General features: G+C 40.5%; 1 pseudogene across 1 annotated transcript; it reads left to right on the top strand.

Moving 5' to 3' along the window:
* The first annotated feature begins 9,702 nt into the window (after positions 1-9,702).
* LOC308677913 (nuclear pore complex protein Nup155-like) lies at positions 9,703-12,064 on the top strand (annotated as a pseudogene). Its single transcript has one exon. The product of its transcript is annotated as a nuclear pore complex protein Nup155-like (transcript).
* The last annotated feature ends 4,562 nt before the right edge of the window (positions 12,065-16,626 follow it).

Below are 16,626 nucleotides of genomic sequence, written 5' to 3'. Positions count from 1 at the left end.
GGCATCGAAGACTACTTTTATTTGACCTGGCTTTTGTGGGTGGTACACTCCAAAGAATGGTAGATACCAGCATTCTTCATCTTTCTTCAGTGGTGGGGCAAGCTTGGCATGTCCGCTCTAGATCATCTTATCTATGGCAGGGAAGTGATCTGCCAGGTGTGACAGGTGAGGTATGATTCTTGCTAACTCTGGTGGAATTTGACTGTGATAATCTGGTAAGGAGTCCCATTCTAGCAATGGTGGTGGTAGGAACTGTGGACTCCCATCAAATGACTCTATGCACAGTCCAGTGACTTTCCTCCCTGCTGTGCTCTGGGACACAGTGCATATTCATATTGTGAAAAGCATTTCTTCACTTGGGACATCAAAGAGGTCAAAGAATGCTGACCTAGCTACTGGGTGATTGCTTTGTATATCTATGATGCATACATCTTCATGGCTTCTTCTGGGCATCCGTCAGGGTAGACTTTAGCAGAACAGACATGGGTGCATGAACAAGGAAACAGTGAGTCACCACATACTGATGTGCAGTGGACCTTGGCGGGTGCTTCTGGGTGCTCTTCAGAGCCATACTGAAGCTCCTTCAGTAGTAGAAGTTGCTTGTTGTAGCTGCTCAGAGTCTGGATGCAGGGCTCCTGAATGCTTGTCACTCTTGCATAGGTGGCCTTTCACCTTAGTTGTGCAAGCTTTGGCCACGTGTTCCATAGACTCACAACACTTGTAGCAGACCTTACTTCCTGATGACGGCATCTTCCCATGACCCAGCCAGGAGTTGTTCTCCTTGCTGCCAATCCATTTTTAAATCACCTTGGTTTGGCAGGAATTCCTTTGCCTTCACATTGAGCTCAGGAATCGTGGCTTCTTGTGTGCCCATGCATGAAGAGTCTTCATTGTTGCAGATGGGCTAATTCAATCACCACTTGCGTCTTGGTTTGTTGGGGTGAATTTTACAGATCTGAGGGGGAGGTCTTGTGATTTAGATGGTACGTTGTCAGCTTCCTGACCGGTTTGCACATCAGGTGGTTGAGATTCTCTAAGGGGGAGGTCTGGTGATTCAGATGGTACGTTGTCAGCTTCCCCACTGGTTTTCACATCTGGAGGTTTAGATTCTCTAAGGGGGAGGTTTTGTGATTCAGAGGGTACATTGTCAGCTTTCTGACTGATTGGCACGTCTGGTGGTTGAGATTCTCCTCCTTGGTCACTTGGTCTCAGGAGATCTGTGGCCGACCACGTCGCCTCCTCCCGCTCTTGACATAGTGCATTTTGGTTATCCACATAGGCCTCAACATGGCTGTACAAGATTCCACCTTCTGGCCTCTCAAAATTGGACATGAAGATAGTGCCTTTGAGCTCCTTCTGTAAAGCTGACGCCCTTGCAGTTCTCTACCGCCTCCTGTTGATGCTGCAGGAACTCAAGGCTGGACTGAGCTCTGGCCATCTCTTCCGTTTGCTGTTGCTCTGCCTTTACAACATGCAGAGCTGCTGTGGACTGGGCTTTAGCCACTTCTTCCCTTTGCATTTGCTCAGCTTTTACCATACACAGAGCTCCTGCGGCCTGGGCTTTAGCCACTTCTTCCTTTTGCAGTTGCTCTGCTTCTGCTACACGTAGAGCTGCTGCGGTCTGTGCTTTGGCTATTTCTTCCCTTTGCAGTTCCTCTGCTTCTGCTACACGAAGAGCTGCATTGGCCGCTTCAGCTTTGATTCATGCTTGTGCAGCTTGAGCAGCAAAGTTCACTGCCCTTGAGACTCGGGACAAATGGCTGTGGTGAGAAGATGCTTTAGAATGATGGGAGGTGCCTGAGACATGAGATTGCTGTGACACGCTGCTACATGCCTCGAACTGTGGTGACTTGGGACACAAGGACGAAGGTTTCTTGGAGGGGTGAGAGGAAGACACATGTGACCGCTGAGATGATGCATGCGAATGACGGGACACTTCGGACTTGGCTTTCTCGATTGGTGTGTCCTTTGTCTGAAGATTGGCTTGGGAAGAATGGCTATGATGAGAGGATTTTTTAGAAGGATGGGTGGAGCCTGATATGTGGGATTGCTGTAACATGCTAGTGCACGCCTCAGACCATTGTGACTTGGGACAAGAGGACAAGGCTTTCTTAGAGGAATGAGAGGAAGATACCTGTGACTGCTGTGAATGGTGGGACACTTCTGACTTGGCCTTCTCGAACGGTGTGTCTTTCGTGTGAAGCTTGACCTCAGAGGGGCATTTACTACCTTTTAGGAACTTCTCACGTTCCTTGTTTTTTAGCTTGAGGTGTTGCATTTTCTTTTTGAGTTTTATATTTCCTAGCTGCAACTGGATATTTTCAAGATGGCGTTCATAGGTTGTCCATTGTAAGAAAAGCTCTTCCATATCCTCTTTCAATGTGAGAGTGCACTCGGGGGACAGCTCCTCTTTGGATCCTTCGCAGAGTTCCTGCAACTTCTCCCAGTATTTTTCATGACGTTGGTGTAGCCTATCCCACTTCTCCAGGCTCGACCACATGACTTCAGTAGGCTTTCTTTGTTGCCTAAAGTCATAGGGTTTCTGAGATGTTTCTGCCTTTTCTGAATTTTGGACATCAGGTTCTCCACACAAATCAAGGTTGGTTGGTTGGACCAGGTCTTCTGGTCCAATAGGAGACTCTGCCATGACTAGAGCAGACTCAGAAGATTTCCTAGACATTTTGAATGAGTTCAGTGTATTTCACTCTTTGACCACCAGGGTGCGCTGTATGCAGGTAGCATAAATACAAGCCTGTTATTTGCAGATTAGCCACCAGGGAGCGCTGCGCCTAGACTTCACTTGGAAACAAAGGGTCTGCTAATTCTTTTCTTCTTAGGACCAGGAGGCTGAAAGGTGTTCTGGAATTTCTAAGGATTTGCTTCTCTGAAGTTGAAATTCCAACTTGGGCTGTGAATGCCTATAGTTCTAATGAAGGTTTAGCTGCCTTCTGTTTCTCCTTAAATTAGTCCGGGGGGGGGGGGCGACTGGGTAGCTTGCATCATTCCAAAGGCAAATTTAGCAAATAAACTAGCTTCAGATTAAACAAAAAAGAATTTTTCCAAGTTGTGCTGCCACCACGTGGCCGTTTTGGGGAAATTACAATGTGGGCAGCCAGAACCCCTCCTACGAGGGGAAATACATCACAAAGAGGGAGGGATTAACTGGTTTATTAGCATAATATATAATTTCTCAAAACAGCCACGCGGTGGCAGCACACAAGTAGTAATTAACTCTTTTTGTTATTTAAAGAAGCAGGCTGCCATCTCCTAGCAAAACATTCCTTTAAGCAAATGTTTACACGTGGAGGAGAGTTTGCTCAGGCACGCAGGAAAGGTTAACTCTTTTCTTACTGTTGATATGCAGGGAATTCTATTCCTTCCAAGCGGAAAAAAGGGGGGAGAGGCTGGCTGCAGGTTAAACAGAGGCTTGGTTTATTTCGCAAATAAGCAGACAGGGAGATTCAAACACACGCGCATCTTCTAGGCATTCTGGAAATGCTGGCTCTTTTATGGAAGAGGAATTAATCCTTTGCAGCCAGGCAGGTGAAGATTTACTTTCTTTTACTTTAGCCAGGCAGATGAAGAGTTAATCTCTCTTTTTACTTTAGCCAAGCAGATGAAGAGTTAATTTCTTTTTACTTTAAGCAAAGGAAGAAACACATATATCCTTTTACTGTCCTGGCTCAAGCAAAGAGATTGCTGGATTTCACTTGAAGCAGGCAGAATTAGCTCCACAGATGAATCATAAAAATTACTTTATTTAACAGGCATCCTCAAGTCAATAACTTAACAGTTATAGCAGAGGTTCTTCTGGAATGCAGATTGCAATTGGGACCCATCGCATAGGTAAAAGGATAATAGATTTCTCTATTCTAACAGTGAGGAAAGTCAGCTCCCCAGGAAGCGGAAATAACTCCAAACAATAGAGTCCAGGGGGGTATAAAAACCCACTATCCTCATGTGGTCAGCCCTTTTTCTGTTGGATCCATACTTCTGTCTGGCTTTCCTTTGCAATAAACTGTAACCCTCTTCGAAAAGCAGTTGCCATGTTGTTTATCCCCGGCTTGGATGGAAGCATGATGAAGACTTTTCTTCCTACAATTTTGGCATGCCAGAATGGGACTCCAAACTAACCTCTCCAATGGACTGGGAGTGGTAAGCCCATCTTGCCAGCAGCAGACCCCTTTGTGTCTGCGAATGGGTTTCCCAGGCTCTGCCCGTGTGGAGCTAGGGTAGCAAAGGGAGTTTGGGGTTTGAGCTCAAGGGCTGCTTTGGAAAGAATGTGAAGGTGAGTACCTCTAAATTTTAATTTTAAAGCCCAGGGGAGTGAAAGAAATGTGTGTATGTCTCTGTGCGTGTGAGTGAGAAGACCTTTTTGACCAAAGCACAGCACCTTTTGTTAGGGAAAAGGGAGAGGCTGTGTGAAAATGGAATGGAATGAGCGAATGAGAGAATTGGATTTGGGGCAACCAGCTGGTAAGGTCCTGTAAGCCAGAGGTCTTCAAACTTGGCCCTTTTATGACTTGTGGACTTCAACTCCCAGAATTCCTCAGCCAGGCACGCTGGCTGAGGAATTCTGGGAGTTGAAGTCCACAAGTCATAAAAGGGCCAAGTTTGAAGACCCCTGCTGTAAGCAAAGCCCACCTATAGGAAGGGCTCATACTAGTGCAAAAAACAACAACAAAAAAAACAAACGCACAGGTCTTCCCAGACTTCTCTTAAGTCTAAAAACTGGAGTCTTCCTGGGTCATTTTTTTAGTGCCCAAAAACTAACAGGTGGGGCGGCAGGGATAGTGTCTCCAAGAGTGGCTGGGTAGTGCCACTGGGAGCGGCTGGGAAGTGCCACTAGGCACCCAACTAAGCCAGTTGAACACCACATCGTAAAGGGAACATGGTTAGCTGTAGTTCGAGGGTAGGAATTAGGTCACTCATTGGAGATTTGCTAGAGATGTGGGACAAGAGGCGAGTACCTATCCTGCATGGTATGGAAAGGAAGCGAGCAGGTCACATTTGTGAGAAATGGGCTTTGCTCAGGGCTTTGCTGGGAAACCAGTTTGGCTAAATAAAGGTACTCAAATGGAAAATAAGAAATAGCGATTCTCTCGCTTTCTTTCTATGCAACAACGTGGTATGTTTAAGATGTGCCTTCCCTAATTTGAGTTAATGGTGGGAATGACTAGGATGTGTAAAACTAAGCCTTCTGTTACCTTTTCTGTTCTCTTGTCTTTGTGTGTATATCTGTGTCAAAGTCTTTGTGTGTGAGGTAAATGTGACTGTTAACTGTCTAATCCAAAGAGAAAAGAATTTTAAAATTCGGCTAGAAATTCTGCTTAAAATAAGCTGCTAAAAAGAAAATATCCTCACTCTGTCTGTCTGGCCAAGAAACAGAGTGAAGAAAAATGTGTTTGTTTGTTTTTCTTCTCCCTCTCTCTCTCTGTACTCTTAAGAACAGCCCAAAGTTAGCAGGAGAGAATGTTTTAAGTTCATCTGCTGGAAAGGTTTCACTCTTGCATTTAATAAGAATGATAAAGTTGGAAGGGACCTTGGAGGTCATCTAGTCCAACCCCTTGCTCAGGCAGGAAACCTATACCAACTTTATCAAATGCCTTACTGAAGTCCAAGTAAATTGTATCCACAGCATTCCTCTGCTCCACTAATTTTGTCACTTGGTCAAAGAATGCAGTAAGATTTGTTTAGCATGATCTGTTTTTGACAAACCCGTGTTGGCTTTTAGTGATGACTTTGTTTGCCTCTAAGGTGTTCGTTGATTTGTTGTCTGATTATCTTTTTCAGAATCTGCCCAGGTGAGGTCAGGCTGATAGGTCTGTAGTTTCCTGGATTTATTTTTTTTCTTTCCTTTCTTCTTTTTTTTAAGATGGGAACTACATCAGCTCTTTTCCAGTCCTCTAGTAGTTCCCCAGTGCTCCAGCATCTTTGAAAAATATAGTCCAGTGGTTCTGAGATCACATCTGCCAGTTCCTTGAGAACCTTGGGGAGTAATCCATCTAGTCCTGGTAATTTGAACTCATCTAGACTAGATAGGTGCTCAGTTGCCATTTTCTTGCCTACCTTAATTTGCGTTTCTAATCTGTTTTTTATGGTATTGTTTTTGATTTTGGTCACAAGCCTTACTTCATTTTGAGCCTTAGCTTTCCTCACTTCATCTTTGCAGGATTGGACTATCTGCTGATATTCTGCTTTAGTTATGTGCCCCTTACACTTTTTATGTTGTCTTTTTATCTTTCAATTTATCGGAGAGTTCTTTATGCAGTCATTCTGTTATCTTTTGAGAGCTGTTATTTTTCTTTATTAGTATTGTGCTAGAACTTTTTTCAAAATTTCCCAAGCTTTTAAAATTGTTTTTCCCTTGAGGATTCTCATTCATGGAATCCCTTCCAAGCCCTCTCTAAGTTTATTGAAATTAGCTCTCTTAAAGTCCAAGACTCTAGTTTGACTATGTTCTATTGCTTGTGCTTCCATAATGTTGAATTCCAATATTGCATGAACCCACCCCTCAAGATTCCTGTGGCTTCAACACCTATCATTTCATCTCTGTTAGTGAGAATTAGATCCAATATGGCTAATTCCCTAGTTACCTTCTCTACTTTCTGTTTGATTTTCCATTTGGTGTAGTTTGTCTCCCAGTTGATGCCAGGGTAATTAAAGTTCCCCATTACCAGGGCTCTTTTTTTTCATAGAACGCTCAGAATGGAGTTCCGGCACCTTTTTTGATGGATTTTTTCAACTTTTGCACAAGCTGTGCTACTCCCTCTATTGGCTTTCGACAGCCAATAGGAATTGTTGCTGTGCATGCCAAAAGACCCGGCCAGCAAACGTTGCACATGCAAGTTGTCTGCAATGAAGGCAAGTTGGCAGGAACTTTGCACCCCTCCCTGCTGCCCAACTACATCATCTCCTAATTGTAAGTAAGAGAGGACCGGGAGCAGGAGGTGGGGAGCAGCACTTAATTCTGCCCTGCCAAAAAAGCAGAGTCCATGTGCACACCTGCCTCATGCTCACCCGTGTCAGCCAGGCTGATCACAAGTCAGAAGGAGAAAATGCAGTGGCAAAGAAACCCCCTCCTCAAATAACTCGCATTTCTCAATTCCACCCTGCCCTCTGCGAGACCCTTGGCCCAATGGGAAGGCGAGGCCTGGCAGACACAATTTCCCTCTCCACCTCTTTTTAATGGTAGTCCTGAAGATACCTGGAGGAGATGGGAGCGGCAACCCCACGGTGCTGTAGGAGCTGCGGGGCCCACTCTACATGGCAGGGCTGCACGGGGCAGGTGGTGGGCTGGAGGCGGTGCTGGTGGGGTGGCTGTGGGTGCTGGGCATAGAGGTGGCACGCATTGGGCACGGCGGGCAGCTGACCTTCCATGGGCTGGGCCAGCTGGTGGCCTACCCGGTGCTGGACCTGCATTGCTGCTGCCTTGCCCTGTGCACCTACATGGCTGCCCTGGAGCGCCTGGCCTGCAACGCCTGCTGCCACCTCAGCCTGCCCGCCACCCGCGTCCTCCTGCAGCCCTGCACCGGTGTCTGGCTCGGCGACTGCAAGCTCTGCGCCATTGGTGTCCGTGTGGCCTGGAGGGGCCAGGGGTCACCTCCCTCAGCCAGGAACTGTGTCTCATGGTTACTATTTTAGTGGTTATCTGGATTCTTGCAGATTTTGTACATCTATCTGAAGTGGTAATCTTAAGCATTTTTTTCATAAATTACTTAAGGATATGCAACTATATTTTCTTTTATTTATCTAATGTTACTTTTGCAACTACTTTTTTCAATCCATTTTCTTTCTGTCATTAATTCCCCAAGAATAAGAAATGTAAATTGTAAGCTCCTCATAGCACAGTTCTATATCATTGTTAAAATACACTGGGCAATTATGGACATATTCATTCATTTTCATAAATAGATTGAATTGTAACACTTTTCCCCTCACCTAAGCCTGTTCTCCTGTGTGTATAATTTGAACATAGGCAGGCCATTTTTTATCAGCAGTTGTAAAGAAATAGAAACAAAATGTTTAACTTATGTATTAATAACAATTTCTTCGCAATTTATTATCTTGTCAGTAACATGACTCCATCAATTAAACACATATATGTTGAAGGCAGCATATGTACTTGTATTAGACATCTATTATCTCCCACTGCTAGTCCTTCCAAAAGGAACTCAATATATGTCATACTATATATGCAAAAGTTGTCTCCTCTATTAAAGTGCAACACATCATTTTCCAAGGAGACAAAAAATATAATATTCCATCTTTACTATACCCACCTACAGTATATAAACCTGGGGGAGCTATCCCACAATTTTTCACCTCTATGGCAGCCTACTATGCTGTTTTCATGATAAATTTGATAAAACAGAACTTAGTGTTCTAAGTTCATCATGGACTAAGTCTGATGAAAATAACTATTTTGGCAGGGATGAATTAATAGCATGCATTTTGGGTTATAGGAGCATCTCATTCACTTGAACCAATGTGATCATATGTTTAAAATGGTATGTACAAGCCATCAATAATGTGGTTGCTAATATAGGTAGGTTCGGCTTATGAGCTGTTTGTATTTAAGAAGATTCTCACAACAAATTGTAGTTTATTTGGTGAATGCCTGAAAGGTGCATTACTTCATCTAAGCCAAAAACAGATGAAAAAACTAAAGGCAATTATGAATTAAACTTGGCTCATATCTCAAAGATTTGCCAGACAAGAATTGTACAAAACCTTGGAATTTACTATGAACATTTGCCTTAAATATAATAAATTAAATTTATGTTAAGAATTGAATATATAATTTTTTAATTATATAAATAAATATATAAATAAAATTATATAAATAAAAGATTAACAAGATGAGTGTTCCGGCACCTTTTTTTTTAAGAAAAAAAGCACTGCCCATTACTATTGTGATGTGCTTCCTACATACCTTAGTTACCTGACTATCAAAAAGTTCCATCTTTTTCTTCTGTTTGGTTGGGTGGCCTATAGTATACACCTATGACAATGTCATTTTCCCCCTTTTTATATTGACCCAGATGCATTCAAGAGTTTTCATAATTGTTGTGCTCTATTTCTGTAGAGATGTAGTTATTTCTTATATAGAGAGTAACCACCTCTTTTATTTGATCTGTTTCATCCCACCAGGTTTCCATAATGGCATACCCACAACCAGCAAGATTCCTAGAAGGACACACCTGGACTCGGGACAGAATATGTGACACAAGAAATAGCCTCAAATAGGAACCGGAAATAACTCTAAACAATAGAGTCCAGGGGTATAAAAACCCACTACCCACATGTGGTCAGCCCTTTTTCTGTTGGATCCATACTTCTGTCTGGCTTTCCTCTGCAATAAACTGTAACCTCTTCCCAAAGCAGTCGCCATGTTGTTTATCCCTGGCTTGGATGGAACCATGATGAAGACTTTTCTTCCTACAGGAGCTCCCCTCATGGCTAGGATTCATGGAGAGATAGCAGACTGGGCACATAAACAGGATATCCCATAGTAAAAATCCAAGTCCCTCCCAGTGGCCAGTTAAGACACAGATCTGACCAACAACAAAACTACATTTCTCAGAAGGCCATCTCTTAAGGAGACAGCTTTAACCCATATACTACTACTTGCTCTAACAGCACATTCCCCCAGAACGACAGGAATTAAAAACGCTGCAAGAATTTTTGGATAGAAATTCCCATTTTGCCACAATAGGATCTCTTAGAAATCCCAGTTTCATCAACTCAATTACCTTGCAGCAGCGTTTACTTGGAGTGATGCAGTATAAGGTTGGAAGCTCTCAACAACTGCAGCAACAAGTTCAGAGGAAATTTCATGCAGGAGCACAGTTATCTGAGAAAGCTTCCCTTACAGTGTCCAACAGCTGGTGCAAAAAATTTGCCAAGCGCTGGCTCTGTGGAACCTCCTTTGTGAACATCAGTTCAATATTATTGTAGGTGAGCTACCAAAGGAGTTTCAAGAACATTTGAAGATCACTACTTTCAGAGACCTGGTCATTGGAGATAAAGAACTAACTGGTGCCCTCATCACTTCCCTTATCAACTGCTACATCAGAGACCATACTGCTGTGGATGATATCAGTTTACATTTACACGACATTTGTCCACTACTCTACAGCACAGATGATGCCATCTGTTCTAAGGCAAATGAATTACTGCAAAGGTCCAGACAAGTTCAGAACAAGTCAGAAAAAGAGAAAAAGTTAAGAGAGTTGAAAGAATACCAAAAAAGTAGCACTCAGGTGAATCTTGCCCATGTCTGTGTACGTGCGTTTCTATGAGGGTGTGGTAGAACTTTCTCTGATGGCTGCAGAGAAAAAGGATCCCCAGGGTCATGGACTTCATATTACAAAAACCATGAACCAGAAGAGGATGTTACAGGCTTTCCAGGAGAGGTTAAATTGTTATAAATGCATCCCAGACACCCTTCAGGAGCTGGTTAATCAAAGCAAAGCTGCCCCTCAGTCTCCTAGTGTGCCCAAGAAACCTGGTCCTCCTGTTTTGTCCTTCAATTCCAACATGCTGAGCAATGAATAAGCAGGACATCATTTTGAACAAATGCTTAAGCTCGCCTAGCATTCCACAGATGAACTTTTTAGTGTTGCCCTTTATGGCTGGTTGATTCAAGTGGATGTATCAGATAAATTGCGGCAGGTAAACTCTCCCTTCCTGGAACCATATCTGGCACGCATGGCCAAAATTGATCAAAACAAAGTTCGTTATATGGATTTGCTATGGAGATTTTTTGAGAAAAATAGAAGTTTTAGTAATGCAGCCTGAGTGCTTGCAAAATTGGCAGACATGCATAGCACTGAGATTCAGCAGCATCTTGAATATATTGCATGTGCTATCTTGAGTGCTAAGAGCTCAACAGCAATATCGCCAATAGCTGTGGATGGGGAGTTTTTACATGAATTGGAAGAGAAAATGGAAGTTGCCAGGATACAGTTTCAAATACTGTACAAGAAGCCTTACACCATCAGTGTTCACATGAGTGCAAGATGCAATTTCCCAGTTGGATTCTGAGTTGATGGAAATTAGCAAGCTCTATGAGAAATTTGCAGATCCATTCAAAGTCTCAGAGTATAAATTGGCCATTATACATGGTGCTGGACATTCAGATCCTATCTTAGTACAAACTCTTTGGCAAGAAATAATTGAAAAAGCACTGAATGACAGTCTTGCAATGAGTGCTCCTGATAGGATGCAGGCTCTTTGTCTGCCGATGGTAATGCTTGGCAAAATTTATGGTGAAACACCACATTATTTCCCTTGAGATTTCTTAGTTCAATATCTAGAACAGCAAGCTTGTTCTTTGAACTGGGATGTGGGATTTGTAACATATACAATGCAAGAAATTGGTGTCCCACAACCACGTGTTCTTGAAGTATATGATCAGCTTTTTAAAGCACTGGATCCCTACTGGATCAAAATGAAAAAACCATTACATCTTACATGTACTGCTATCAGGATATGTGCAAGACCCTAAGAAAGTAGCTACTTTTGAAAGACGGCGATTCACAAATATCTGTTTAAATGCTGTTAGCTGTTACCTTGTTGAGCTGCAGTCTATAAGTCTGACTTTAGCTGTACAGACCATTACCAGAAGCTTTAAATCTGTGCAGGGAAAATTAGAGCGGCTTCGCTAAGTCCAGTGATGCATCTGCTTGTCCAGGTAAACTGGCTGTTAATGTACTGGAACTTGAAAAGGCAAATGCTTATAAGGCTGAAGAGAATCAACTTCCTACTGATTAGTTTTCTAAGATGTCTTCTTAATTAATGTCACATGGAACAGAATGTATAAATAACTTTGTTTTGTTCTTTTTTTATTTCTAACAGTGAAACTGTTTTATATGCTTTGGATTAAGACGCATTGTATAATTGTGTTCTGATATATCAGGAAGAAAAACTTGAAAGACACTTTTTTCCTCTTTATTTATCCTTTACATTTCTCCCTCTTAGTTCTTCAACTTTTGTCTTTTTCCTGTATTTTTATTTTATAATGAAATTTAATAAAAGGGAAGGATAAAGGGAAATTAATATATCAAGGACGAATGAATTGATCAAATAGAAGTGAAAAACAAATTAGTTGAAGTTGATAAATTGATAAATAAGAAATTTAAAGAACAAAAGGCAATGTATGATGCTGTGCATGGATCTGATGGAAATGAAAATTGATCGGTAAGAACAGAAAATATGGAGATGTAGTGACTGATCTTGGTATAAACTAGATTTAGCTATGTTTCATTTTCTCTTTCTTTCATGTCATTCAGTTTTGGGTTAACAATTTTAATTCCTTTTCTTCACTTTGCCTAATGTTGCTTATCCTGAAAAGAAACAGAGTGAAGGATACTGTATGTATGTATGTAACTTGACCATATAAATTGCCATAATTTTCATTCTCATGCTTGCTCTCATCGTAGCATGGCATAATTACTTCATCTATTATTTCATTTGCACACATCGGTAAGAACATCTCTAGATCCAGAATACTTACATGGCATGTAGCAAATATACATTTCAATGATGCAGAAATATTCCCAGAGAGGATAAAACTAGCTGATTTTTTCATGGCATGGGGTTGAAAATAACTTCTGAAGTATTTTGGAGGGAAACTAGCACAGAAAGCCACAAGGCACCTAACGTATCTAATATTCCTTCTTCCTACTGTTTTCTCCACAATAACAACTCTGTGAGACAAGTTAGGTTAAGAGAGAGCAACTAGCTCCAAGTTACTCAGACGGTCTCCTAGTTTCTAACCTGATGCCTTAGGGGTAGGCAATCTTGGCTCTTTTATGACTCATGGACTTCAACTCCCAGAATTCCTGAGCCAGCTACACCTATAGCTGGAAAAGCAGGAACTCGAGAGATGTGGAATAGAGATATACTGTAGATATATCAATAAATAAAAGCTGGTGCTTATGACTTTATCAAAATAATAAAGGCAGAACAAAAATAAATTGTATTTTAATGCTTTGAATAAGAGGGCATAGTACTTTTATTTATGCTTTGCAAGAATAGAAGTCTTGCCAATTAGAAAGATTGTGTTCAAGAGGTTCATACATTAATCATTGAGTCTTCTATTAGAATATAATGCAACCGACCTTTTTCTTTGATTGTAATATTTTCCCTCTACAACACTCATGAATTTTTTTTGGTCACATCATGCTGATTAAAATTTAGCTCAAGCAGTTCTGAATATTTTTTCTATATTCCTGCCTCTGACTTTATTATACAATACTGAATTCTAGAAACTAGCATAAAGATGTGAAGATCTACTCACCTCCAAAATATTTGAATTTCCATTTTTTGATCAGTCAAAGGCAGTTAGTTGTATTATTAACATCTATATCTCTACTCCTTTTACAGGTACAGTTAAACATTCATTCTTAGAGAATGAAATGCCACCTCCCACAACTATGGTATATAGCCATCAGTATCCAGTAGCCCCACCCACCCAGGAATAGCAAATCATTTCCTAACAATGATTAATTACACCAACGCTTTAGATATTAAAATGTATAATCAGCTAGTCTCTTGTTTGATTTATATATTTTACAAGCAATTGTTCTCTTAAAACTCATAAATGGAAAAGTAGATTTTGAACTAAGCATTTGATTTTTGAGCCTTTGTAAACAATGGCATACTTGGAAAGGTTGCAGAAATTTACACACCACTCCATTTCATATGGTTTGATGTAGGAAGATTAGTTTTTAACCATAATTTAAAATAGTTGTTTGGTTTTTGAAATGTTTTATAGCTTTGAACCTAGTATCCCAGGTTGCAGAATGGAGGAAGAGATTCAGATACAGTTATAATGAGATCAAATAGTTGTATGGATATTTGAGGACCTAATCTTTTCATCTTTGGTTCTGAGTAGGATAACATTTGAGACATCTGCATCATTTGAGAGTGGTGCACAATTTCAGGGTTTTCTTGAAGGAAGTATGGCAGCTCTGGCTAAGAAAGTTTGGCACAGATTCAAGTTGTACACTATGGATATGTGCCTCTTCCTGAACAGGAAGGCCATCCAAATAGTAACTCATAGTCTTATCTCATACATAGATTACTGCAATTTGTTCTTCATGAATTCTCAGAAACTTCAGCTAATCCAGAATGCAGTGTCATGGACATTCTGGGCACATCTTCACATCCCCACATGACACCCATTGTTCGGTGAGCTGTACTGGTTGCCAATTGGTTTCTGGGTGCAATTCAAGGTACTGGTAACCTCTTCTAAAAACCTTCATAGCAGGGGAAAGTTATCTAGAACAGTGTTTCTCAACCTCAGTAAATTTAAGAAGTATGGACTTCAACTCCCAGAATTTCCCAACCAGAATGCTCACTGAAGAATTCTGAGAGTTGAAGTCCACACATTTTAAAATTGCTGAGATTGAGAAACATTGATCTATTCTAGAATACCAACTTCTGAAGCACTTCAGCTAGTGGCTTCACTTACGGATTATTTACATAAATTTTTCATGCTTCTTTGTTTTATTGCTATCATATACAAATAGAAAAGAAAAAAGAGCAATTCCAATATACAAGATTATGAGAAAGAAAGAAAAGAAAGAAAGAAAGAAAGAAAGAAAGAAAGAAAGAAAGAGGAAGGAAGGAAGTGGGGAGGAGAAGGAAATTCAACGGCCCAGAACGCCACAAAGCTTGAATACAAAATCAGTCCAGGATTTTAAGTCAGGAGTTGCTAAACTGTTCCAGTAAAGCAATTTAATAAATACAAAACTTTATAAATTGATAAATGTCAAACTTTTGATACCTAATTCAATATACTAATATCTTTAAGCCTTATTTTACTACCCAAAATTAAATTAATAACGTTATGAATATTAGATCAAAATGGGAAAATGCTGCACAGATTTAAAGAGTATGTGAAAGAATTTTCAGTTAAATTACATTTCTAAAAAGCTGACACCTAGTATTCACTGTAGACTTTGAAGATAATCTTGAATAAATTAATTGCACTCTTTTATTTATTCTTTAAAGCATGAGTATTCTGGATCAAAAGCCGTTGTACTGTAATTAATCCCTTGTTAAGACTTCTATGGTCTATATAAGCAGATGCCATTACCATTAACAGCTCTCTCTCCAGATAGTTGAACTCGTGGAAACACCCTTTATCATATATGTCAGAAGAGTAATCAAACTCTATCAGAGAGTGATGAATCGTGGTTCATTTTGATGTATGATAAACAAAGAAAACCCGAAGCATATATTCTACTATTAACCTTTTAATTACAAAGAAACTTGTAAAACACAGAAAGACTCATGGCTACATGTCTATATCCCCAGAGAGCACAAAGGAAAGGAAAAAGAAAGTAACTTTTTGTTTTAGGCATGCGCACACAGTAGTAAACTGGCTGAACATGTGACACTCACCATGGTTACAATGATAAGAGACTATTGATTTATTTAACTAGAACATGTCAACTCTTAACATTAATTATAAATATTGGTCTTATTAATGCTCGCCAAATGGCTATAGAAATAAAGTAAGTTTGGAATCTTCCAAAACACTTTCCTATACAACTATATTTATATGTTTCAGAAGCTGTTAGCATGTGCTCCGAATTATGAAGTAAGATATTTTTAGTTCAGCATACTGTTATTCTGCTCTTTCAAGTAATCCAAATTTTACTTGTAAAACATCAAATGTTTTTTAAAGAGAAAAAATAAGCAGCTTTGGAGTATTAATGCTATTTCCTGCCCCAAACAATCCAACAGAAAGCTTTACCTGCACTTTATAAATTAACTTGCTAGCCCAAACTGGTGTTCTCTAAAAGGAACTGGGCACCAGTTCCAGCATGAACAACTGGGATTATGGGCAATGTAGCAACACCACTATGTTGCAGTATGTGTGACCTGAATCATAGGTCTTCTTGAGAAACCTCTTGGGCATTTTAAGCGTAATCTTACATCTCTCCAGTTATGTCCATGTGATGTGCTGCCTCACTAGAAACTCTCTAAGCCATATGCTATTATGCTGCTCCCAATGTGAGGATTGTAGACAGACCTTCATTTATCTAATCTCAAAGAAATTTTTGGGCGTAGAGTGGGATTTCTATTTTTTGTTAACTTCTTTCAGGCAGGGCATCAAAATAGTCTCCCATTTGCCATTTTGTTCTACAGTATATCTATACAATACAGGTGGTCCTCAAGTTACAACCAGAATTGGGACCAGAATTTCTATTGCTAAGCAGGGTGATTACTAAGTATCTTGTGCCAGATTTTATGACCTTTTTTAAAAATCACGATTGTTAAGCAAATTATTGTAGTTGTTAGGGGAATCATGCAGCCATTAAGACAATCCAGCTTCTCCCATTCGCTTTGCTTGTTGTAGGAAGTTGCAAGAGTTAGTCACATGACCCCGAGACGTAGCAATTGTCATAAATACATGACAATAGCCAAGCAGCCCCAAACCATGTTGCTCCCTCCGCCATGTTTTACAGTGGGGATGAGCTTTTGATGTTGGTGTGCTGTGCCTTTTTTTCTCCAAACATAGTGTTGTGTGTTTTTCCCAAACAACTCAATTTTGGTTTCATCTGTCCACAGTATATTTTGCCAGTAGTGCTATGGAACATCCAGGTG

This window comes from Vipera berus (genome assembly GCF_964194415.1).
Source record: "Vipera berus genome assembly, chromosome: Z".
Classification (NCBI taxonomy): domain Eukaryota; kingdom Metazoa; phylum Chordata; class Lepidosauria; order Squamata; family Viperidae; genus Vipera; species Vipera berus.
The sequence above is the reverse complement of the archived record's forward strand: the minus strand, read 5'-3'. Positions and strand labels throughout refer to the sequence as shown.